The sequence below is a fragment of the Rissa tridactyla genome, chromosome 5 (genome assembly GCF_028500815.1).
Source record: "Rissa tridactyla isolate bRisTri1 chromosome 5, bRisTri1.patW.cur.20221130, whole genome shotgun sequence".
Taxonomy (NCBI): domain Eukaryota; kingdom Metazoa; phylum Chordata; class Aves; order Charadriiformes; family Laridae; genus Rissa; species Rissa tridactyla.
In genome coordinates, this window is record NC_071470.1 from 25,185,528 (window position 1) to 25,211,498 (window position 25,971).

The following is a 25,971-nucleotide window of genomic DNA, read 5'->3' on the forward strand; positions in this document are numbered from 1 at the left end:
CAGAGACTGTAAAGTTAAAAAAAATGGTTTATAAATTTATCAACTCACAGGAGAGAATATTGAAACCCTTCATTTTGAGACAATTTTATTGGCACAGCTTCTCTCTCATAGTTTTTATCTATTCTGCTTATTTTGTTAATGCATGAAACGAGGTCTCTGCAGAATTTCATAAGGCACTGCTGTTCCTTCTCCATGAAATTAATTGGTGTCACAGTTTTTTCTCCAGGGGCAATTATGACATCATCCATAACAGCCATTTCATTATGTCTCTGTTTTGGGATTAATGTTATATATGAATGACTCTGGTAAATGTGATCAAAAGCCTTTCTAGCCCTGATCCCTCACTCTCTAGCAGCGTCCCATGGCAGGCCCCTGCGCTCTTCCCGAGGATGTGGGAAGCGCGTGGCGATGCTCGCCGGGAGGTTATCTTCCTGCTGCCAGAGCTCTGCAGCTGAGGTCGTCTGAACTGGAGATATTTTCTGAGTCTTTGTTTTCTGTCAGCCTTGCTGGGCTCCTTATCCGTCAACTTGGAAAGAGTTTAAACTCTGGCTTTCTATAACATTCCTCATAGGTAGATTTGTTAGATTAATTATGCACAGAACACATTTGTGTCCCTTAAACCTTTTTGTCTCCCTTAAGTCTTTTTAGCTGACAATTTCATTTGATTCCTTCTATTTCTTGCATTGTAAGAGACAGTGATTAAGCTGCTCCTTCATACGTTATCTTTCTTAGAAAAGCAGTAACTTTGGACTCCTTATGATTACCACAAATATTTCCGTGTTGAATATTTTTCATTTACAATTACAAATGCTAGTGATTACATGGTCCACTACATCGTAAGAGCCATCTGCACTTTTCCTCTGCTGCATTAACATTAGTAAGCCAGATTCTGAAAGACATACAAGATCAGTAGGTCTAGCAGCTTCACTGCTTTCATGTTATGTCCTCAGATCAGCGTAAACCCATCGTGTCTAATGAAAACGCAGAAGTACAGCTGCAAAAATGCAGCTGCCTGAGATTGTGTTATCTGGTCTCTGCCAAAGACATACAACATGGGACAGAATCTCCCCACTGTAGTGATCGTCATTCTGCTAGATTTAAAAGCCAAGAAAAGTAGTAAAAAGTAAATATAATGTTTTCCAGGAGACCTCGGTGCCTCTTATAGAAAGAAAAAAACCCTCTGAATTCATCAAAGCTGCATAAACTCTCATGTGTTTGCTACAGACAGCTTCAGGTCAGCCTTCCAGATACTCTATAAAATACTGCTTTCATTGGCACACTTTACACAAAATAATCATGGTTTCTTAATACAGATGTGTCTCATTATTATTCAAAATCAAGTTTGCTTATTTATCTGTTTTAACCACAGAATGACAGATTATACAGACGCTCACTTTGCTCTCCACGAGCAGCCAGCTGAACGCAGCGGTGTCACTGATGGCCTCATGTCCTCACAGCCACAATGCTGGCTAAGTTACGGGGTGATGACATTCACCATTCCTTGTCAGGGGGGCTCTTCTCCTCCTCCTCTTCCTTCTCCTCTTCTTCCTCCTCTCCTCCTCCTCTTCCTTCTCTGCCTGCCAGCACAGAGCTCCCCTCTCCTTGCCAGGTTCCTGACACTGCCGAGCTCTCCTCCCAGCATCAGGAGCCTAAAGGTCAAAATCTGTCCCGCTCGCAACAGGCGTATGTGGAAAAGACCCTTTTTCCCTTTGTTCCCTGTCTATTGGGATGCAGATTCCTCTGGGTTTTCCCTTTAACAGCCAGACACTGAGGCTGGAGGTGAGGGGGAAGGAGAGACGCAGCAGCATGTGAAGCCCAGGGACCACCAGGGCCATCCTGATGTGCCTCTGTATGTCCCTCCAGATTGCCACCATGTCCACATGGGACAGAGAGAAAGGGGCGCCTGTCTGGAGAGCAGCGTGGTGGCAGGGAGGTGGCAGTGTGAAGGCTTGTCCCCCTTGCGTGATGCTACAGCTGGCCGAGGTGAAAGATGGCTGGAAAATGTCCTTAAATGGAAATCTCAGATGTGGAGCTTGTTTTTGTTGCCAGAAGTCTGGCCGAAGTACTGTTTGCTGCAGTGAATGTTCAAGCTGTGGTGAGCCCAGATAGCATAGTCCCTTCTCCCTGTTTGAGCTCTATCTTCAAACCACAGCAGGGACGCAGAATGCCAGCAGTTACAGAAGAAGGACCTGTCGGAAGGTCACGGGGTGTATGGTATAGCCCCGAGCCCCCATGCACTGCCGCTGCCCTCCCCTCGTTTGCGGACTGTTAAAGACTAGTCCTTTCTTTCCGCCCCTGGACACAGAGATGCTGTGCAGGTGGTACCACTTGCGCAGGAGTAATCGCAGCCAAAAGAGCCTCCTCTCCAGAGGCCCTCGACTGTGGAGAAAGGGCAATAATGACTCACCGCCTCTTAGCAAATGTAGTGAGTTTGGCAAAAACAAGGATCCCATTAAGAGAAGAGGTTGTTCTGTTTTGGAGTTTCATCTGTAAGCTGTGGGGCTGCTTTTTTCTAGCCTTTTTTAAACTTTTTCTGTTTCTGCCGTGTTGGTGGGTGCCACAGCGAGGCCATCTGCAACTCTTTCTGTGCCCAAAATCACAAAGACCTGGAGGTGGACGGGCAGCTGAGGTCTGCTGCATGTAGTGAGTGTGTGGAAATGATGCTGCTGCTGTTTCCAAATGACAAATGGTCAGTAGCTCCTGGGTTTTGCACGGCTTCGTTTTGATATCTCTGAGGGAAATATGAATTTAGTCAGAGAATAAAGCAGGAGGTGGGATGGGTCTCTCTGTGATAAGCAAAGGGGGAGTTTGTGCTCTCGTCTGGAGGGACATCTGCTTTCCGAGAGCAAGAGGGGGACAGGCTTGGTCAAGGAGCAGCAGGACATGGCTGAGGCTTCTCAGCCTTCTGCAACAGCAGCTAAAACCCACAGTGGGGAGAGGCCAGATGGAGGCATCCCTCATGCCCGTGAACTTGCACCACTTCCCAGAAACAGCAGACAGCTCAGGAACCCAAATATCCCCCCATCTATATATATCCCTATTTATTTACCCTCCTGGTCTATTCTGAGTACCAGGAAAAGGCCAGGGGAACATGAAGTCCAATCTGTTTGATGAGTTACCAATACTATCCTCTCCATAAAGACAACAGAAATTGTGTGAAGGGCATCTGTTCCCCTCTGCTCATTGCTTGCCCCTTGCTGTCTCCTGTCTGTGTCTGATAAAGAAGGTCCAGCGTATCAGGGGGGTTTAACACTCACAGTCTTCCCTCATTCTTCTGATTTACCTTTACAGCAGGCTAAAGCTTGTAAACCTTTGACTCCTGCTTACAAATAGACAGCCTGGATAACATTAGCAAACATAAACAGTACTCTCCCTGAAAATCCTATTTTAAACACAGATTTGTAAAGACCAGTTTTATCTCCACCATCTATAACTAGTTAAAATTCCGATTGTTTTTCTTAAAAAGGATTTTAACTATGGATAGTAAGCATGAGGTAGATTAAAAGTAATTTAAATTGTAGGATTTTATTAGGAGTTTAGGAAAAATCTATTAGAGACTTGGGTTATCTGCAGCCTCCAAATGGTGCTGAAAAAATGATGGTGCTCTCGGTTGTCATAGATGATTTTTTTCTTTAATTTGTATAATACGTTTTTCCAACATTCATGCACAACCTTGCATTGTTTTTTCTTCAAATAATTTAGTTAAATAAATGCCAGATTCTCATTGGATGCCTTGATTGATCTAGAATCAATCACTTTATTTTTATTTGGCCTAAGCTGGAATAAGGAGCTATATAAACTAAGGATGTAGTTGGACTCTTGATGCAGAAATGCATGTACCGATTTAAAATGTAACTATCCCTCTGCAGTGTGTTACTGCTGCTCTGCTGGGGCTCCCTTTCTTTGTAGATCAGCCACTTCTACAGGCAGTTTAACCCATCAGACACTGCGTTTAATCATATGGGGAGCATTTGCATGCTTTGCTATCCTGTACCGTTGTGTAGGGGAACATAAGAGCCAGGTGGGTAAGAAAGGGAAGAGTTTCCAGATAGTAAGCGTCTGACCGGGGCATGGTGCAGTGTAAACCATTCCTACACTAGCTGGACCCAATGAAATTGGCTGTTTCAGCTGAGACACTGGGCTTTGCGTGGCCGCAGGCACACGTTCCTCCTGCTGCCCTTTCTGCAGCTGTGGCCACCTTGGGCGGGAGATCTCAGCAGGTGGCAACTTCGTAAAACACCTCATCAGGATTCACCAGACTTATTTGTCAAAAGTTTAAGATGCTAGCGTGGCTGATACACCCTCCTTTCCTTCTGGCCACTTTGCCGTTGGAGCAGGTGAAAACAATTTTTATCCAGCACCGTTGTTTGCTAGGTGAAAGGGAGCCAAAGAGCTAAAAGTGTCCAGATGGATGCTCGTGCTGGTCTAATTAAATCAGTTTTGAAACATATCTTTAGGCTGTGGACAGATGTTCATTTTGTAGAGAGCTGTGCCAGATGAAGATTACAAGCCACACCGCTGGAGGTTATTGCCCTCGCAGCCCTGCCGGCACAGCTGTCCCAGATCCTCTTCAGCTTAAACATGGTGCAGACATGCATCTCAGGTAGTGACGGCTGGAGAGGTCACCGCCGTCCTGTCCATGCTGGCTTCCCTGGCGCAGCACCAGCTTGGCTGGGCACTCCAGAGTGTGTCTCCTGGCCTATTGCAGTCAAAATGAACCAGGTTGGTTGTACAGTGGGAATAAGAGAACTCTTGTTTGCTGTGGTCTGTTGTGTCTGACAAGGAGTGGGGAGCCCTACCTGTCCAGGGGACAGTGGGAGCACAGGGGACAAGCTTGGGTTGGCACAGCTGGATCTGGAGGAGGCCATCGGTCTGAAGCCCTGCTGTGCTGGGGTGGGAGCAGAAACGTGTCCTGTTGACAAAGCCGTGAGGTGAAGAGTGTGGGTGAGGCGTTTTGGAGAGTGGCAGGGGACTCAACTGCTTTGGGCTGCTCGCTTCCCAAGGTCTTGGCATTGGCTCGAGCTAGGGCCACGAGGGTTGTCAAAGGATTGTCAAAGGCAGTCCAATCCAAACAAGGAAGCTTTTCTCATCAAGTTGTTATATTTTTACCAAATGTGTTAATGTGTGTACAGACAAAGTATGACACAATGTTGACCAAGTCTGGTGAGCTGCAAGCTTCACTTGGCCAAAAGTCTCTTAGTGGACGGTATTTAACTTTCTATGTAATACTGAAGTCAGCTGTGAACAAATTGACATGCTTTTCATGTCTTAAACCCTATCTGCATTAGGAACTATCATATTCATTCTCATGACAATTCGTAGTTAAAATGTATTAGCTTAAAAGCATCTTAAATGCCTTACAAAAACATCTATGTGGCCATGATCTTAGGTGTTGAGCTGACCTATTTTCAAACACACAGAATTTATGATTTCTTCCTATTGTTCAGTGGTTGCTTATTATTAAAGAAGGCAGGTAATGCTGTTGCCACTGAAAAGTATCACTATTGTTGATGGTGCTGTCTGGCTTTCCTTAACTCTCCAAGCCAGTTTTTAATTAAGCATACATAAAGCGGTCCTTCCTTACTGCCCTTGCTAGGGGAGTATTTCTTTCGATTGCACTTTTAAAGATCATACAGAAATCAGTCCCTGTCTGTGTTTTTTGAGAACTGAATCCAAAAAGGTAGCTGAAAATAACCCCAGGTCCAAATCCCATCCCCACGTTCCTTCCTGCAGGGACCCAGTGGTCAACCTGGTGGAGCAGCCAGCTCTGTTCTCCAAGGCACCCGGTTGCGTCCATCTCCTCAGGAAACAAATGACTAACCTTCTACGTATATAAGCTACTATTATTTATCAGTTGTTTCATCAGTCCCCACAGTTTCCTTCACATTCTCCAAGCAGTGAAGAAACCGTATTCCCTGTTCCATGGAAACACAGCATTCGTGTAAGCCGAGAGTGCTCCGGAGAATATCTATTTACTTAACACTGTTTTCAGGCCACTTCTTACTGCAGCTTTCCAGAGTTTTAGCAGCACAGCTTGCAGCCATCCAAGTGAAACACCAGTACGAAGAGCAGCAAAAGAAAGGGAGGCACATGCAGCCTTAATTGGGGCAGGGATCATCAGAGCAGGAGCTAGAGTAGCTGCGGCGCCTTTGCTGGGTGGCACCCTGGGTTTGAGCTTGGCATTTCATTTTCTATGACCGCTAGATGGCATAAAAAATGCTGTTGTAGGCTTCAGCCTGTTCCTGATAATTATCAAGTGTTGGGGTCACGCTGCAGTTAAAGGGGATACCTACGTTGCTTTAATCAAAGGCCTATATTAATGTTTATCTTAGAGGCAAAAATATATCGGTAGGAGTCATCCTATTGAGTGGAAATCAACCTTAGCAGCAAAATTCAGCTTCAAATAGCAAGGACTGCTGAAGTCAGTGCCATTCTCAGGTGGAGGATAACAAAGCAGATGATGAGAGGGCAGGAGGTTGACTCTGCTAATTGCATTACAGGACCACGTGCTAAAAAAAATCATCAGTTCTTACCTTGGTCTTCATAATGGTTCTCTTTGTAGCTTTGGGCAAATCACATAACTTACTTAATTTCTCTGTTTCATATGAAGGGTGATGATTTCCTGCCTTGCAGTGGTGCTGGAGCAGTTAATTAATGGTCCCAAAGCTCAAATGGAGAGAAGAAAAATACTAATGACTCCTGAAAACTACTTGTAAGGAAACGCTATCCTGGTCTGTCCATCCTGCATCATCCACCTATTGCTGTGCCACTGTCATGGTTGTAATAAGATGATGGAGTATGGATAGATTTACAAAATACTGAAATAAATGTTGATGAATACAGCTGAAAGAAAGGAAAACCACCAAAAGAAATGGAATAGTGTTTTTTTCATTCCGTTTGCGGTATAATTCATTATGGAAATTTCATGGTGAGTGAAAACAGCCTGCCTGCTGCTCTCCAAAACAGCCTGATGGATGGTGGCTTGTGTGTCCTGACCCCCACTCTCCGTCCAGCTTCCCTCCAGCTGAGGGCAGCTTTCAGTTCAAATCTGAAGCTCTGGTGCAGCCTCTGGTTCAGTTGCTTATTCATAATTAAAACTGCTGGTAACTCGGAGTGCTTTGCAGCTGCTGTGAAAGGTAATGTCTCTTGTACATCCTCAAGATCAGGATCTTTGGTGATTTTACCGCTGAAATATGCAATCTGATTATAATGGCTTCTGATACTGCCAGGCCATAAACAAAGACATTTCTGAATGCTGTTAGGAGATAAATGAAAAGAATAGGGAATCCATTGTATATTAATAGTGAGTGGGGAAATCTCGCCACAGCAATTGGTATGACTGCTGTGGTCACAAGATGACGTATTTCTTTTTACTCTTATCTTTATTGAGTGTAGTGGATATAAATACCCTAAGGAGAGCCAGAGGCTTTTACAGGGTATAACAGGAAGTACTTTTCATCATTTAGAAAGACAGGGTTTAAAGGTTCAGATAAGGACAGTACTGAAAAAAGAGAATTTGGCATGATATCCCTGAGAAAACAATATTGCAACAATGAACAATGATATTCAAGCATGCCTTATACGCTGGTTTCACTGCCAATGAAAAGAGACTGACTGTGTGTCTTCCCATAATCACAGAGGGTATTTATGGCATAAATGTAATTTTTGGTTTATCTGAAACTGAGTTTTATCAGCTGTCCTTTAGCAAACTGAGGAATCAGACCGTGAATGAGAGAGACATGAAAACTGTCAGACCAAAACACACCCAACAAAAGAAATGATTACTGATTGGCCTTGAAGAAAGCTGAGAAAAACAATTTTCATAACAAAAATAAGACACTGAAGTGCTGTAACTGCAGTGCCAAACTGATTTCCAACCACTCACAAGAGTATCGGCTTTGTTTTTCCAGTGATAAATTTAGGTTTTCCGCTTGTCCCCACTGCACATTTTAGTGATGATGTTGGAGACTTTTCAATTTCCATTTAAGATTTTAAACAGCAAATAAAGTTGTCCTGGCAGCCTGTGGGAGAGCTAATGTGATAAACAGAAGATGTGTAGAAAATGGTTTATACAGAGGTTGAGTTTGGGTTCAACACTGAGCCCTTCTACTCTCTCCAAAGCTGTGCCACAGACAGGTGACAGTGAGTGCTGCGGAGTCTCAGGAGCAGCCAGCAATCCTTCACAGTGACCAGAAATCTGAAGAGGTATTTTATCAGCTTGTCTCCTTGTTCTGCCATGGCTGTGGTGCCCCTGTATCTGGTCCTCACCAGCCGCCATGCATGACCCCAGGTGGAGGAGAGGCCGTGTGGCAGCTCCTGTCCCCTGTAGCGACCTGCAGGATGAGCAGACCCAGCACGTGCTGTAAAACCTGCAAACCCGAGCAAGGCCAGCCCAGCTGCCTTCGTGCACCAGGTGGGTGCGGAGAAGGCCCTCGGGTCTTCTGCAGGAGCCTGCTGTGATAGAGGAGATGGGTCGGGAGGAAGACAAGGAGCAAGAAAAGGCTGGTGCTGCCCTGAGGGCTATTGCACATCCCTCCAGGAGAAGGCTGTGACCCAGGCTGATGTGGGTGTGCTGCCATTTGGTTATCCCTTGCACTGAATATGCTGCTGTGGAAAAAAGTCTCAGGTTCCAGCTTTGGATCCTAACGTCATGATCCTTTGGGACCCATAACTTGTCCTCCCTCCTAGCCAGGGCTTGCCCATGTTCACTAAGCAAGTACAGCCCTCCCTCCCTGGCCAGAGACTGTGTGAGGCAGTTACCTATGATGGCAACCTGCAGAAAGTGTTTTATGATCCTAAAACCAAACGCTTTATATAGGAAATATAATAACATGCCCAGCAACAGTACTAAATTTTCGCCCTTAGCATCATTTTGTTCCAAATAATTAGTCTTCTGATACTGTTTTTCTCCAGATACTGAAATATTGGTATGTTGTTACTCTAAATAGATCAACATGAATCTCAAAATAAGACCATAATAAAGCAATAACAAATTAGAGATGATTTTAGTTTCCAAAAAAAATGATCAAGCTGAGACTGAAAGTTGGAGAATTAAATGAAAGGGAAGAAAAACACCATAAAGAAGTACAAGCATTTGACAAATAGCTAGTAGACTTAAGAGATTCCCTTATTTTTACTGCTCAGGGAATTTACTTATTTTCCCCATGTAGAACATGCACAATACCTTATTTAGTAATATTTCAAGAAGCTTTTTTAGCATCTGGCATTGAACATAATTGTTGCAATGCTCTGGCAGCATGCTACCCTGTAAAGCTAACACATTAGCATGCCACTGAGATGGAAATAAATGGAGAAGGCAGAAGAAATTTTCAGTGCAAGGTGCAGCTCCTCTTGCCTCCAGTGCCATGGAGGATTCCTGCTCTGATGTCATTCTCCTGCTTCCTACTCCTCTGACTGAAAGCACAGGCATTTTTTCCCTCCTTCTTCATTTTTTTGGGTCAAAGGGTTGTCAACCTAAAGTACGTTTCACATTGTTGCAACGCATGAATATGTGGAAGTAGTGATGTGAATCAAGTCAGGCTTGTGCACTGGGTTTATGGGATTATGCAAGCTGTAAGCAGAGAAGCTGACCTGGATCAAGCCTTCAGTATTTTCTGAACTATCTTTAATGGAATGAGCAGAACTGGATAGAGCCTAATAATAGGCACAGAACATTTTTCTATTTGAGTTTGCTACAAAAGTTGCTATGCAACTGATCTTTAAGTAAAACAGTTTTCATTAACAGTTGTTAAATGTCACCCTGAATGGTATTAACAACGTCAATGCAGAGATCAAATCATTATTATCAACATTTCTTATAACAGGCTAAAATTTTGCTGATATCCTTTTCATAAAGGAGATAAAGTAAATTTCTATTCATGACATAATTGCTGAATGCTATGGATTCTTTTTCTTTCAAAACTCTGCAGGAAGTATTTCCAAACATAGTAGTGTATTCTGGGGTTAAAAAGACAAGACTAAGAAGATCTAAGATGACAACAAAATACTATTACAAGTAAAATGAGAAGCGCCAAATACTTCATGAAGTTCACTAAAGACTTTGCAATTGCTGTTCATTTTCATGGCCAAGGTGCTCAGCAATTATGGCGACAATAGCAGAAGACCTAAAGAGGTAGGATAGAAATGAAGGAAGAAAATGCATTTTTAAATAATCCTCAATAACATTATTATTGGACTCTTAATAAGCATTCAGATAGGTTTTAACACACTGTGTGTGTTGTCCATTTTCACTGGGATGTAATGTAAAATCAGTGGGCTGAATTATGTTCTCATTGGCACTGGTGTAAATCCAGGGTAAGTCATTGGACTACATCGTGGTTATTTCCAGTTTTCCAATGAGTAACCAAATAGAAATTGGTCCAATGTTCCTTGACTCTCTCTTCTACTCCCTTGTATACGAACTGCGCAGAAATAAATCACTGAGAATATTCCGCTGACTCCGCTTGTTAATAGGAGGAAAAATAACACCACAATGTTTTTTCCCATGTGCCTTAGTAGACCACCTCTCAGGATGATAATTGCAAAGTACTGCCAGCCTCAAGGATTCTAAGAAAAATCAAGCCAGTGGGTCTGGGGAGCAGAGGGAGCATAACTATGAAACTGGGAGCTGCCTGCCACCCAAAGGAACACCCGGGGACGAGGAAAGTGACACGAGAGTGTTTGATCATGGTCGGCTGGAAAATAAGGAGGGCGACAGAGAAAGATGTGAAATGAGTGGAAACTCCCACCGGAGGCCTCCGAGCGTAAACAAAGGTCTCAGTGGCAGAAGCAGGAACTATTGGTGTTCAAAAATACAAGGGCCAAGTCCTGTCCTGTCCAATATAGGAAAGAAAAAAAAGAGTGACTGCCTGCCTGGGAATGCTGTCGTCCAGCTCACACATTGCCGTGCTTTAGTCTGGCACATACAGGGTGCACTGGCTGGGGACGATAAACCCTCCTTCTACCCCACCAACTAAACAGGCAGGAATGTGATGTGCAGGCTTTTATCTTATTTCCCAGCAAACCCTCAGCCTCCGTGGGACATACTCATCATTGCCCTGCCATGTAAGTGGACATGCAGTGGAAGAGCGTGGTGGATACAACACACAGGAGAGAAACCATTTTGTCCTCAGTCTTTAAAAAATGATGCTGCAGCACAGTCCAGAGATTAACTGGGCCCTATAGAAACAGCATGACCGAGTGGCTGCAGGCAGACATGGACCTTTGGAACTTCATTACCACAGATCTGCTCCACCTTCGGCGACAGCGATGGCAAAGCGAAGGCGCTGTTAAAGCCCAGACCTGGTAGAAGGGCTTTGCATTCCTAAATGATTGAATCAAAAAGCAGAGCATAAACCCCATAGGCAACACGCCTTGCACGAGGTTTATTTTTACTGTGTGAATTCAAGCGCTGGAATGTCCTGTACCGATTCCAGAAGGGTTAACGCTTTCATGCCTCACAGCCTGGCCAGGCGGGACACCCAGTGCTGCGGGTACGGGCTGTATACTCATTTTTCTGATAACTCAGTCACCAAAACAGCTGTGCCCTCCCTGCCTTTCTCAGCTCACCATTCCTTTGGGGACTTCTTGAATTATTTCTCCCACACATCTTCTCCTTCCCCTTCCTTGTCCACTCGTGTTCCAAGAAACTTTCACAAATGCCAGCCAACAGAAGTGTTTAGTCTTATTTCTCCAGCTGCAGCTTAGCTGACATATCTCTGAAAGGGGCACGTAAGAGGTGCATGGTATAGTTGGCAATATATGGTATGGTTGCTAGTGCCAGCCGTTGTGCCATCTTTTTGAGCCTAGCTCCCTGGTTTAAAAGTAATACCAGGCTGAAGAGGAAGATCCTTCACTACCAGTTCCAGGGCATGGCTGGAAACATGTAAAGGAAGGTGCTCTGTCATTTCATAAGGGGAAATGCTGTTCCCTTCTCCCCTCCAAACCAGTGACACCACTGAAACAGACGAGGGCAGGAGGGGATTGCAGCCAGGCTCGCAGAGGGCAAGATGCTCAAATGCAGCATGGCCGAGACCTGCTGCCACCCAGCTCACAGCACCAACTGGGCTCCCCAGCCTGCTGCTACTGGGCCCGTGTGAGCCCAGATGGACATTTTTTTCTTCCTTACCTTGGCAAATCAACACTTCATGTTCACGGTTTGTTTTTTCACTTGGGGAAGCATTGCCTTGCATTACCTTCATGAGTCAGAGACGCTGATTTAGTTGCTCAGAGCAGGGCTAAGCAGTTAACAGCAATGCGAGAAGCCACTCGTACTTATGAAAGGCAGCACTGCAGGCAGCTGCCTGCTTATGTGCTTCCTGGAAGACTTCAGAGAAAGTGGGAAACGTTAGAAGAAACAACATTTGTTTGCTACAATCTGCTTTTGGCTGATCTTACAAAAAATGTACACTTTAACTGGGGCTTTAAGGTCCTACTGCTCCGCAACCATGATCACCTCTTCTAATGCAACTTTTAAAGCCTTCGAAAGATGGTAAGATAGACTATGTTGTGTTTCATCCTGGGCTTTCTTATGTTCCTTTCTGATGGAAAAACTAAGAGGCCAGTACTGGAAAACTTGTTAAGTGATATGACTTTTTCAAGGTCTGCTGTCATGTCATTTAGTTGGCTTTTAGTTTTCTCCAGTCTATGCCGCTTTGGCAAATGAGCAGATTGAGACAGTCCTGGTGCCATGTAGACTTCCACATTGCATCTCCATCCCATATAAGGTTCTTTTCTCCAAAATGTTCCAGTTCTCTTTCTAAAATAATTTTGATATCACCAAAGTCTCAGCCTAGGCAGGGACTTTGATCAACTTCTATTTGAAGAGACAAGACAGTTAAAATGCAGAAGAGAGGAAGCATTTGTTCAGGAATCAAGGCACAGACCAAAAGAGCTTGCTCAAGGGCACAGAGGAACTTTCCAGCAATGAAAGACTTGAACACAGGTACCCGCTACATAGCTTTACTGGAGAACTCTTCCCTTCTCCAGAGAAGCAATAAAACACGACAACTGTGAACTCATCATAACCTCAGTTTAATTTTTAAGCGGATGTGTTTTAAAGGGAAAAAGCCCACGAGTATCTTCTTCAACCTTCACTATCCACGGGCTCCGTTTCCCTCTCACATATGAGTGAGAATTAACATTTCTGTAGTTCTAATGAGAGCCCATTACTCAGTGGCATAAGCCCATCTCAGCCACAACCACAGATCTATACCGAGCACAGCAAATTTATTTATTAGATTTATCCTATGTTTATTAACAGCGCAGCTTAGAAAAAGAGTCAGTGACAAAAGCCATCTGGAATAAACATAATGGAAAACAAACAATGTAATATATTCCATCACTCCAGCCTAATTACACTGTTTGGTGCAAATACTATTAATCCAAGTGACAATTTACAAGCCGAACTCTTATTAAAGGGAAAAATGAGCTGTGTGTGGAAGCACAAATCAAAGTAACTAATCAACACAGACAACACGTTCAGGGATTTAAGAGCCAAGGTGCGGTAGTCTTTTATTCCTCCTTGTTTTCAATTTGGGAGACCGGCTGTGATGTTGCACTACATTATACATTGTAGCTACCTATGCAACATTGGGGATGTCTCTGGCTGTTGTCTTATTTCTCATCAGCTACAGCCTGTAACTTTTAGGCTTAAACACTTTTCTTGTCCTATCATTTAGGCTGGGAGCAAGCTACCAGCTTTCTTTTAAGGTAATTCTCCTATTTTAGGTTATAGTGAAAACTTGAAATTAAGGAGAAAGTTAGAAAAGGCTGGAGTTAGCTAAAAGCAATGCAAAATTGATCTAAAACAAGTTCTTATTGAGTGAATTGGTTCAGCAAGAGGAAAAAGAAGGAGGTCTCTCCCTCCCATGCAAGCATCTGAACAACACATGGCGGCTGTCCATGATCTGTTTCAGCTTGGAAGCTGGAACTGGACTCATTAGATGCATCTGGTGTCCCCAGGGAAGCAAGAGAAAACACTGGCAGCAATGAAGAAAAGATGGTAGAAGCCATCTGAAGCAGAAATTAGCCAACCATCCTGTCTGCATTAGAGCATGAACTTCAGGAACAGCATTAGGCACCTGCATGAAAGCTGAGCCCTCAAAGACATAGCAAAGGGATGCAGAGCTACGACACTGTCAGTTTAGGGAAAATACACTCATAATCTGGAAATACCACCTCAGGCCAACTGGGAAAACTTAAGACCTCATTACAACAAGGGGCAACAAGCTAGCATTACAGTGAAATCAATATGAACAAATATACACACAGCTCTGACCACAGAAATGTGATCATAACTTCCATAAATGTTAGCAAAACATGATTTATGTAATCCTACACTGAAATATTCCCTGTTAGTGAGGGGATGCTGAAGGGTTTTTTTTTTAACTCTTTCTGTGGGAATAAAACAGAGTGAGAAAGGGCTACACTGAGGGGGTCAAAGGTGTCGAAAGACCCACATGTCACTTTATCTGCCATAGGGAGGGAGATCACCAGTCATCATCACCCCATGTGCAGAAGTTCCTCTCTCAACCTTCATGTCTCTTCCTTGCCTGCAAGATAAAATGGATCGAGGGTCCTTTCAGTTTAGAAATAGCCATGTAGCTTAAAGACTTTCTCTCATGGGATTGTCTTGGAAACAACGTTCATCTCATGGACAGGCATTTCATATTTCTCCCTGAGCTGTTTTTTTTTCTGGAACAGGGTCTAGTGCTCTGTTTCAGGGTCCATTAGGCCCTGAAACATAGCTTGTTCCCAACCATAGCATAGGCTTATTCTCAACCAGAAGGCTGATAATGAGCAAGCTTTTGTCATAGCTCATGTGTATGAAAAATGGCCAAAACTCTATTTCTACACCTGCTGTTTTCAGAAAGAAGTAAGTGTGACATCCTTTTCTCCTTGAAGAGGTGATGTCATAGATGTGACCACAATGGGATGTTTCTTCATTTAAAAGGCAAGGTGCAAAGTTAGAGAAATACACCACTGAGAATTCTGAAATTTCAGTGATTCATAAAAGCCAAAAAATGTATTGCCAACTAATTGTAGATCCATCTCTCCAGAGCCTTATTGCATCATCTGTATTAGCATGTAAATCAAGATGACATAGTTGTGGCTGACTAATTTCAAGTGTGATATTCACAGCATAGATGCGCTATTGGGATGGTCTTTGGCAACAAGTTCATCCAAACATCTCTGCACGCTGTCTGCCTGAACCTATCATTCTCTTCAACTGGGAAGATGAACATGAGGATGACTCTTTCCCTCATGTGCTGAGTCCATGCCTATTCTTAAAGAAACTGTATTTAAGTCAGCTATCAAACCCCACAGGTATTGTATTCATTTATGTGTCTCTTCTTGGCCTTAAATACCTTGCTTCAAGCAGGAACCTCCAAAAGCTGGTTTTTCTGTGATTGCCACCTGGCCTATAGGAATTTAAATGATGTTCAAAAGTAGGTATAGATAAAAGAAGGATGACTCCCCATTTGTAGATTACAAAAATCTAGGAGTATGTGATGTCTGTCATACTTATAATGATAAAATACCTTGATTTTCAGTTTATATGGATTCTTACCTTCTTGTTCTATGGCTGTTGGTGCTCAATCTGACTAGCAATCTGAATATTTTCCTTCCTGAACAAGGAGTGGCCATGAATATAGAGCTTTTTCTTTAAGGAGCAGAACATAGCAGACATTGTGTGGTCAATGCAACATGGTCACATAGTGGCCAAATCTTCAGCTTTGTAACTGGGAATTATTCTGCTTGTTTGGGATGCTCAAACACTTGTGTTGTTGCTCTCTTGAATCTTGAAGATTTTTTGTAATCCTCCAGGAATCTCTAGTCTGGACTTTTTCCTCTGAGGCAGGAGATTCAGGGGACAAGTTAATGACACCATGCAGGTAGATGGGAGGTTGTTCATGCACCGAGGCAGTGATCAGGTTGTGCTGGCTGTGCCCTTGCTGTTGCAACCATGTGATGCTGAATCTGGTTCCCCATTGCCACAAAAAACCCAAAACAGTCCCAATTCTTTCTTCTGACTCCCTGCACTGTCATCTTTCCCCACGTGCTCCCATCTGAACTACTGGTAACTGCCAAAGTCAGTTTGTGGTGAACACTGAATTTTTTCTCAGTGTTACCAAGGTCCTTGAAGGGACAAGTTAGCTGAGATACTGAGCTATCTCAGTGAACTATCTATGAACAACCTCTCAAGGCATAAACTACTTGCTAGAGCATCAGCTGATAAACCAAAAGGGAGATAAGGTTCAGAGAAAGAATTGTTTTAATTACCATGCAGTCTGCTTTACTATTATTTTAGAAAAAGCTGGACGCAGATGTTACATGAATGTAATTGCAGATTTCAGGAAACATCCTAAAAGCCACAGAGGAAACCTTAAAAACATAACAGAAATAATTCCCTCTCAAATATGAACACAAGCAGATTTCCCCCCCTGCCCCCAACTACATTTAAGATATCAAGTATGCTATTTACTTCACTGAACTTCATAATTGGTCAGTCACTCAAATATAGGTTGCATTAATTAGCAGCTATTGATAACTAAGGGTGACAGTACCTGTTCCAGAAGGCTGATTTTCCTACAAGCACAAAGGCCGTGTTCCCATTGCAACCCTCCATTGCAGCAGCTAGCTTAGAGCAGCTTCCAGACTAGATTCCATCTGCAGGCTGGAATGCCACTGCACTGCTTCCTTGCCTGCCAAGAGCTTTTCCATTACTGGAATCACAGTAATGGTAAGTGGTCTGGGCTCTCCATCCTGGTCACTTCTGGATCTTTTGCTGCTTATGATCCTTTGCTGCCTGTTTTGCTCATTGTCTTGTACAGCATTTAGGTTGTGAGCTTTCAGTCAGGCCTGAAGGCTTTGTTTCTGCTTCTAACCCTATGGGAAAACTATAGGCACACAGCATCACAGCAAGGATTAAAAGCTGTTTTCTTTCCCTCTTTACAAATAACCTGTTTATTTATGGATGACCCTGAATGGACACATATTTTCAGAATTCAGAAAAACTACCTACAGTTTTCTGTATCTTCACAGACTTCTAGTATGACCTCAATTCAAACGCCATGGAGTCTTGCCTCAGTCCTCACGTCTATAAGCCCAAGAGGTGGTATTCAGAGAAATAAATCCATATGTGCTGAGGTGTTACACCAGACCAGTAATGGATAATAGGGCTCCACAGAGAGAGGGGTCTTGAGATAGATACAAGAGAAGTCTGGCATGCATCAGAATTAATCTCTTCATGTCATTGCAAGGATTTACTTAGGAGACCCTCTCTCTGCGTTACGTTGCTGTCAGGTAGCAAAGTACTACCTGCAGTTTTCAAAGTGTTTGAACATTTGCAGCCTTTAAACAATTAGAATTGTCAGAAAGAAAGACAGCTCATCAATCAGAAGTTTTCACAACTCCGCCCAATTTGTATATAGATTTCTAAAGCTCACATTGTCAAATAATAGACTATAAAATAGAGCCCTTCAACAATTTTCTTTTTTTTTTTTATTTTTTTTTTTACTCAATTTTTCTTTTAAAACCTACAGCATTGGATACAGAAGAGATCTTAAAACTTTCAAAGTGGAACTGAAGGAACTGCTCTCTTTGGTCAAACTAATCATTCTATTAGTCCACTGTTGTCTTGGGTAATGACCAGTCCCAGAAGACATTTGGGTGAGGAAACCACTGGGAAATGCACAGCTAGTCAAGGCAGTAATTAAAGTAGTTATTAGCCTTGAGCAACAGACTGCAAAGGTCAGCAGCCTGCATGCTTTGCTTACACATGGGCTACTTTGCTTGTACCTGCAGAGATGGGGATTAGCTACTGAAATCCAAGCAGTGAAATTCAGGCCCTTTCTCCATCCCAAGCCTTCTCTTCTCCAGCAAGGCTGAACACCACCCCTGGTATTGTGGAGTAAAGAGGGGCTGATTTGAGGTGGAAAAAAGAGGAAAAGCTGTATTCTGTGACAGCCTGACATTAGGGGTTACTGTATTCTGGAAAAGTGAGAAAGGAAAAGGTTCCCAGAGGGAATGGAGAAAGAGAAAAAAAGGAGGAAAAGAGCACATCCTGCATCACCACTGAGTCCTTCTAGCACCCCTCCAGTACCATGAGCCATTCAACAGTCCTGTTCCTTCTCAAAGGTGGAAGCGAAAGCTCAAAAGCTTGATTGAAATGAGGCATTTCTCTTCTTTTGAGTCAGGCTGGTGCCTTGTGTAAGCACTGAGGCCATGCAATAACATATCTTATGTCATTATAATTAACAAAGCCTTCTACAATCTGCAATAATCCATTCTTAAGATCAGCTAATTCAAGTTTAACAGTTCTCATATGTCACAGGCTGTCTGAAGAGATTTCTTTAAAAAACAAACTCTTCAAGTCTGAAAGTCAAGTGGAGAGAGAGAAAAGAACTAAAATTTTTAGAGCAGTAAATGAATATCCAATAGCAAAACATTTGGATCAAATGTTTTTATCTGGTTTCTTTTCCTTTAAAGAAAACGAGACTTAACTTCTTATTTGAGATTTATTCTTTCCATTTGTGTTCCCAAATTTATTCCTGTTCTAAGATCTTATGTTCTTAGATTCCCTGCTCATCGAATTTAACAGCCGTACCTCCTGAAAAATGAAATTTTAGAATAAGAAAGATCAAAAGATCTTTTTCTCAGGTATTTCTATAGGCACTGCATTATTTCCTCTGGGAAATTTTTCAGGAGGAAGATTTCAGCCTACTCACAGTATACATTAGATTGAGAATGCAATTCACAACCGGGGCAGCTCCTTTGACTCTTGTTGTTGCTTGCTTGCTTTGACTGAGCTCAGACTAGCATATTTCGCAGTTGGTTTGCAACTTGAAAACACAAATTGAGTAATGGGGTGAAAATATCTCACAACAAATAATCCTGAAAAACATGTGGTTTATTGGTTTGCAAACTAGGAAGTGACATCAAACATCCAGACATGGATACTTTTCATTTAATGCATCGGTTCTGCATACTAAGACAGAGTACATTCCTCCCCATAAAATATACACAACAAAGTATTTAAAGATGTTCAAATTCAAAGCCATAACCATCTGCTTATCACAGACATCTGTTGCTTCAAAGCAAAGGACTATATGAAAGGTTCAGAAAGCTTTGGAGCTCAAAAGATGCATTTGCCAAGAGACTAATGGAACACATGAATATACATAAATTCCAAAAATATAACAAACTGCTGTTTTTTCCCTGGAGTGCAGTTACACCAGCTAGGTATGTGGGAGCTGAGTTACAAAGAATAAAAAAAAAAATAATAAAAGAGTTACCTCAGCTCTTACCCATCTCTGTACTAAAAAATTAAACTTTTTGTCACTCTCCAAACACTCTTGAAGAGCAACGTCTTCTTCCTCCATCATCAGAGGAGTCTGGCTTTCACACTGCCCCCCTACATCTCTGCAACCTACATCCCCTACATCCCCTGCAACCTTCTTTCCACAGAGCCTTTCCCTGGTCTCACTCAGGGAGGTGATGCCCCAGCTTCACCGGGAGCAACATACTGCAGCTCCACAGCCCTGCGTGTCTACTGATTTCCTGGCTATTTTGGCACCCAGGTCTGACTGCCTGGCTGAAGTCAAGCAGAGCCTTCCCATTGACTTCAATGAACTGTGGGCATCTCCCTTAACGGACAGTGCCCATTTCCCCACATGGCTCTTGCATTGCCATGGAAATGAAGGTCAACAGCAGTGCTGGGAGGGGTAACAAGCTCTTTGGGGCAGCATCCGTGTTCCTCTGGGCATCTGATTCAAGAGGTGATTGTGGTGGCGTATCTGCAATAAGTAAAGTTGTCCTGCGTGTACGTGCCAGATTTCCCCATGAGGGTTGGAAGGCAGAGTTTGCACCTTGCAGATCTGTGGGTCTGGAGGGCAGGACCTGCTAAAAGTTTTTGGGAGCTGGGAAGAAGTGTGAGCCAAATAGAAGGTGCAAAGTCAGAAGGATTAGGTGCTTTTGGAAAGGCTGCAAGGAATGCAGGGGGACTAGAGGCTTTCTGGACAGGAAGATACTGAGAACCCTGAGTATATTAAATTTCTATTTCAGGTTAATACCACCTGTACCTGGTCAGTGGAGCTAATCAAGCTTCCTGGCACCACAGCCAGTTTCCATTCATTTATCACCCTATCTGCATATGGGTAGCCATCAAAAGGACAGGGAGGACCTCACAGACAAGAAGAGAAATCTGGGATTTCAACGCCTGTTTGCCAGGCCTATTAACACCAATACATACATGAATTGCATAGGGGACAGGGAAATATTTCATGGCCTGAAACTGCAGCGTTGAACCTCAAAGAAAGTTGATCCATCCTTCAATAAACTACAAGTTACCATACAGAAAGTGATTAATTTAAATAAGAGCATGAACAGCAAGATACATTTTTATAAAGCAATCAAAATATTTCTTCTGTCATTTAACGTTCCTCTTAGTCACATAATCTGTGACATCTAAAACCTCACTATAAAGTATATAGAAACTCACAAGACCGCAAGTTCAACGTGGGAGTAACACACTTTGGGGTTCACTGATCCCGCTTTATAAAATATCCTTCTGCTCTTTGTTTTCCTTTGCACAGATTTTGTGTTTTTCTGACAGCTTCCCATTGTTCTTGCAATCAGAGTAACAAGAAATCGAAGAAATGAGGCAGTTCTCCGTGCCGATCACAAACAGAGAATAGAAAGTGTCGGTGATCGGAAAAGCATGCAGAGCCTGCCCGAGCCGCGTACAGATTCTGCTCCTTACACTACTCACAAGCAAAACATTTCGAGAAAGGTAAGTTAGTTATTTATTGTGACAACATACGTGCATTATTCAGAGCCACAGCAAGACAACAACATTACTAGCATTAGGAAATTCATCTCAAGTTTAGATTATCTCAGGGTTTTTATGAGGCAAGAGAATATAAAAAGTTTGTTTCAGTGAAATAAAGCCCTTTACTTACATGGCTTGCAAGAGCTTCCAGCAGCTGGAGTCTCTGAATTGCAGTGCATGTTGATATTGTGCTTTGCTGAAAGCCCCCTAACTTTGGCACTGGAGACGGCACATAACTCACCGGTGCTTCAGACTGATAAATAATTTCCTTTAAAAGTACTCTCACATGTTTTTTTATCAGTGGTGCACACTGACAGTAGACTGCAAAGCAGAAAGCCCGTCTGGTGTTAGGAGGAAAGAGTTCCCTCTCAGCTGCATCCAAAAAAAAAAAGGAGTCCTTGACCTCGACAACTAGAATAAATCTACTATATCTGCTGGCTCTTTTCTGAATGCATACTTGAGCAGTAACATAAGAGGGAGCGATCGGAGCGCAGAAACTGTGGCATGTCATGCTCTGTACCGGTAGGGTATGTGAGCAATGCTTCTAGCAGAGGCACAGGAAAATGAAAACTCAATGCATGTTTTCAGCTTTTATTTTATTCACATATTTTAAAAGTAAAACAAAGATGATGGGCTTCTCTGTTTCGGTTGACGACTCCCAGGCGGCAGCGCTCTCAGCTCTGTCCCCTCTGCTGAGGTTCCTTATGTTCCAGATGAGGTTACTGCTGACTTTCTATTTCAAACCTCAATTTCTGAGAATCTCTGTATCTCAGCCAGGAAATGTAACCCAGGCTGAAGTTTAGTATTTTGTAAATCACAAATGCAATGAATCGCCTGCAAGCAAAATGTGTGTTTTTCAGATAATTTTTTTTCTCCTTCAAAATAGATGTTTACGTCTTTTTTTCTCTTTCTTTCCTTTGGTCTGCTTAAACTTACTAAGCTTCATAAAAGCAAGCATAGCTTTGGAACAAGTCCTCAGTAGAACAAATAGTGAGACAAATATGAAAAGCAAGATAATGATGTAGCTTAAAATAGGTAAATGTAAAGTTTCAGCAAAAAAGAAGCTCCCTGCTCCATTGTAAAATTATATTTACAAGAATAAAGACGTTATTTTAAACATAGTCATTCCATTCCCAGACAATGAAGACAGAGGTTTTATGAAGAGGATGAAAAACACACCACATTTTAGGCATAATAAGAGGAGTAGGAAAGAGATAAGAAAGGAAAAAATCAAAGTCTTCATTCATTCCATTGTATTCAGTTGCAAAGGAGGGAAAAAGGGAAATAAACTTACAGTTTACAATCAAACTTTAAAATATTGTAAATGCAATATTCCTTGCTCTATAAAACATAAAGAAAAAAAACAACTCAAAACCTTTGATAAGCATTTCTGGCTTGAGGAAATCATAGTTGTTAATGAAGAACGATCAACTGTTCCCTTTTGTCTAGTGTGTTACTCTCCTTGTGTGACAATGGACTTGAAAATCCCCCTACACGTTTTATATGTGTGTTATCAAGGTTTTTCTTGAACCTCAGACTTGGCTTCAGCTTTTGTTGTTGCTTCTTTTTTTTTTTTTTTGCAACTTTATTAAGACACTAAAACACATGTACAACTTCAAAGTTATTTATTGGTAATTAAATTGTCTCTCCCAGTTGTAGCTGACTGGTAGCAGTGATATATTGTGTTGAATGGGAAAAGTCTCAGTTTCAATTTAGTTTCCATTTATATCCACTTCCTTTGTCAAATACTGAAACTCTAAGTCTACAATAAATTAATTTTGACTGTTTTCAGCTCTTCCAGCTGTTTTCCGCTTCCCTTTCTCCACTAATGTTTTCAAAATATGAGGTACTATCAAACCATATATAAATATATGTTGAATTTCAAAGTATTGCCATTGATTTGTGGTTTTTTTTTAAATTAAAATTCATGCTTGAAAGCTGTTGCTTTAAAATGGGTGCAAGTGTTGTACTTCAGACAGCAAAATGCCTTTTCTCATACTTAGGGATTATTTATGTAGGTTAGTGCTGACCCCCGCTGTGCTGGCTCCTGCTCAGCCACTGTCACCCGCCGTGCTAGACCTCTTCCCTCTCTGGTAAACCATCAGCAAGCACATGTTTTCTCCCTCTCTCCCAGTTCAACTTTTCTATTTTTAGAAAATAGCTGGGATTTTTTACTTTTAATCTTGGTTTATGGTGCAGATGCCCTGTCACCTGGTTTGGAGGAGCAAGGCTCGGCACAGAGGACTACTTGTGCAGGCCCAGGTTTGAGATGGCAGCCCCACAAGTGGGGCATTATCGGGACCCGGTCCAGCTTTCTGTCCGTAACCTTCTTTGTGAAGTGTTTTGAGACAAGGAGACTATATCCCCTCACTTCTGAGAACCAAATCTTCTTGTTTTCAACATCTGAAACACATCACTAATTTGAGCGCCAGCTAATTACCTCCAAGCATGACTTGGTTTCTGCCCCAGGGATGTGGCTTTCCCCTGAGGAAGTACAAAGCCATCGGGCAGTGTGCTTGCAGCCCTCCCATGCATGGACAGTGTCATTTCTCCCCCCAGCCTGTTTCAGCCATAACACAGCTGCGTGAGCCCAGCACGCCTTGGGGCACAGCGTTTTGCTGGGGCCACGTGCAGCCCTGGCTCACAACTGGAGGCGGTGGTAGTCACTGAAAATACCATCTGCTTTACTGAGTATTGTATAGGCGTTCACAGAATTTATATAGGAGCTAAGAAAACAGTTCCCAAACCAAGGGTCACAGTTACAATTGCAGCTGTGAATGTGAAAGTGGAAGCTTGGCCAGGACCCCAGAAGCTATAACACAAACAGAAATGTGGGAGACTAGTTGGGTGAAATCTATGTCATGATCTACCACATCAAAAATTTAATTTTTTTTTTTTCCTGGTATAAGTGTAAATTAATTAATTAAAGTCTTACGTTTCTCATTTATCTTTCAAACAGCCCACAGAAGAGCAGTTGGGCTGCACTGCCCACAGGCTGGGAGTGCTGCTCTGCTGGCGTGGTGCTGTGTGGTTACCTCTGACACCCTGAGAAAGTAGGTCCTATGTCTGATTAAGGAGTCCATTAAACTACCTTGATCAGACTTTGTTATGAAATCGTCTGATTTTACACACAGCTTTAAAAAATTTGGTCCTCACAGGGATATACCTCCCAGTAGCTGTTATTTCCAATGTCAGCTCACAATTTTTACAAAGCCCTCACTTAGTTACTTCTTGAGACATGGAACACACACAGCATCAATAGGAACCACAAAGCTCAGTTTCACATGTAAAGGCTGGGCCAGAAGGAGTGAAACACTCACTCAGTGGCAATGTAAGATGACATGGCAGGTGAATGTGAACTAGAGAGCACATTTCCCAATAAGGTAAACTTTCATTTCCTTTAGATGGTCATCTAGAAATAAACCATGCCATTGATTGGCTCCATGGAGATACAGTGCTACTTAAAGGCACTTAAACTGTTTCTAGGATCAGGGGCCACAAGTACTTTTGGTGGAGGCAACAAGCTGCCCTGAATCAGTTCGGTCCATCATGACTTAGTTGGTCTGTCCCTGATGGAGGCAGGCTGTCTCCTGCGGTGCTGCCTCAGGGGTGTGCACCGTGGTCTCCAGTGCTCCAAGAGGACGTATTTGCAGAGGTGCAGCATTAGAACAGAACCACAAGAGTAATTTGGGTTGGAAGGGACCTTTGTAGTTCATCTCATCCAACATCTGCCCAAAGCAGGTCTAATCAGCTGGTGGATGTCTCTGCAGTATGTGCCACGATGACTTTATTATTCAGGGTTTTCCACTCCATACAGCACACCTGACCTCCATTACCTCCAAGAGCAAGGAGCTGACTCAATGATTATGGTCCAGAGGGATTTTGCATACCTTACCCCAGGTAATTACAAACTTTTGGTTGTTGCAGTATCTGATCACCCAGTCATTTGATTATACTTACCTGGCATGGAAGCCAAAAAATAATATCTCATTTTACAGCTGTGGACCTGAGGCACAAGGATGATATTATTTGCCAGAGATCACACAGTCTGTACAGAGCAAGAAATTAAGCAGTCGATTAAGGGCTGGCATCCTACCTGCTGTCACCTCTCTCTGCATTCCTGCTATTAGTTAGCTATTAGTTATTAACAGCCACCCTGTCATTACATATCACTTTTTGAGGTGAGGGGCAAAGTAACACAGCACTTGTGGGATGCCAGCCATGTAATGGGTTCCAGTGCTGAAGCTGAAAGTGGGGGAAAATTAAAAAGTGCTACTTTGCTGCTGTACATGTGGTGGGCAGCTGTACTAGGGATCATCAAATGAATGATTCTGCTTAAAACACAGCCCTTCTGACAATCTGGAATGGGATCCAAATTAGTAAAAGCTGGTTTTGGAAACTGGGAAAGGTCTCTGTGATCTCCACTGCTGTCAGTGAAAATTCATATTATAATGATCAAAAACTATGTGAAGGTGCATATTGCTGTAACTTGTTTAAGTTGCAGGCCTGGAAAAATACACTTAAGACATCTGGAATCAATTTTTGTTTTGAAACTCTTTTCATACATAAGGAGGGCTTGGGAAGAATTGAAAGACAAGATAGCCTTGTCTTGAAAGACAAGAACGAAAATTAAAACGTTTAAACAAGTGGCTCGTATGCATGGCCCTCACACTTCGATCTCACATTTAGCTTTTGGTGAATAATATTGTTTTATGCATGGTCTCACCATTATATATATAAATGGCATATAGCTAGGCAACGATATATTACTTCTGGGAAAAACAAAAAGAATATAGCATGGGTCGCGGATCTGGGCTAGACTTGTTCTGCATACTGGAGCAATCCGGTTAAGGTTTTCTGCAACCTATACATGAATGTTCCATACTGCCAACCTCTATCTTGGAAACTCGGTTGCACACCTGCTCAGCTTTGCCAAGTCAGCCAAATCGGGACTGCAGCAATATCTCACTTAAGGTGAGATGCTAACGGCACTTGTTCACATGGTCTTAGCTAGTATATGAGCTAGTGAATAATGGGCAAGAACTCAGAAGATGAAAATTCCTGTTGATGCTTCAAATGGCACATTAAAAATGAAGAATTCTGACTTTTTAATGTGTAATTTATTCTAATTTTAATGT

General features: G+C 42.6%; 1 protein-coding gene across 4 annotated transcripts in view; it reads right to left on the reverse strand.

Annotated features, from left to right (window-relative positions):
• LOC128910498 (complement C1q tumor necrosis factor-related protein 7) overlaps positions 1-25,971 on the reverse strand; it is a 129,245-nt gene that overhangs the window by 92,340 nt on the left and 10,934 nt on the right. Inside the window, exon 2 of one of the 4 annotated variants that reach the window (XM_054203808.1) lies at positions 16,285-16,386. The exons of 2 other annotated variants lie outside the window; for them this stretch is intronic. The gene's annotated coding sequence lies outside the window, so the exon portion shown is untranslated. Of the gene's footprint in view, positions 1-16,284; positions 16,387-20,963; positions 21,278-25,971 lie in introns of those variants that run through there. One more of the 4 variants, XM_054203805.1, reaches the window with a different exon arrangement.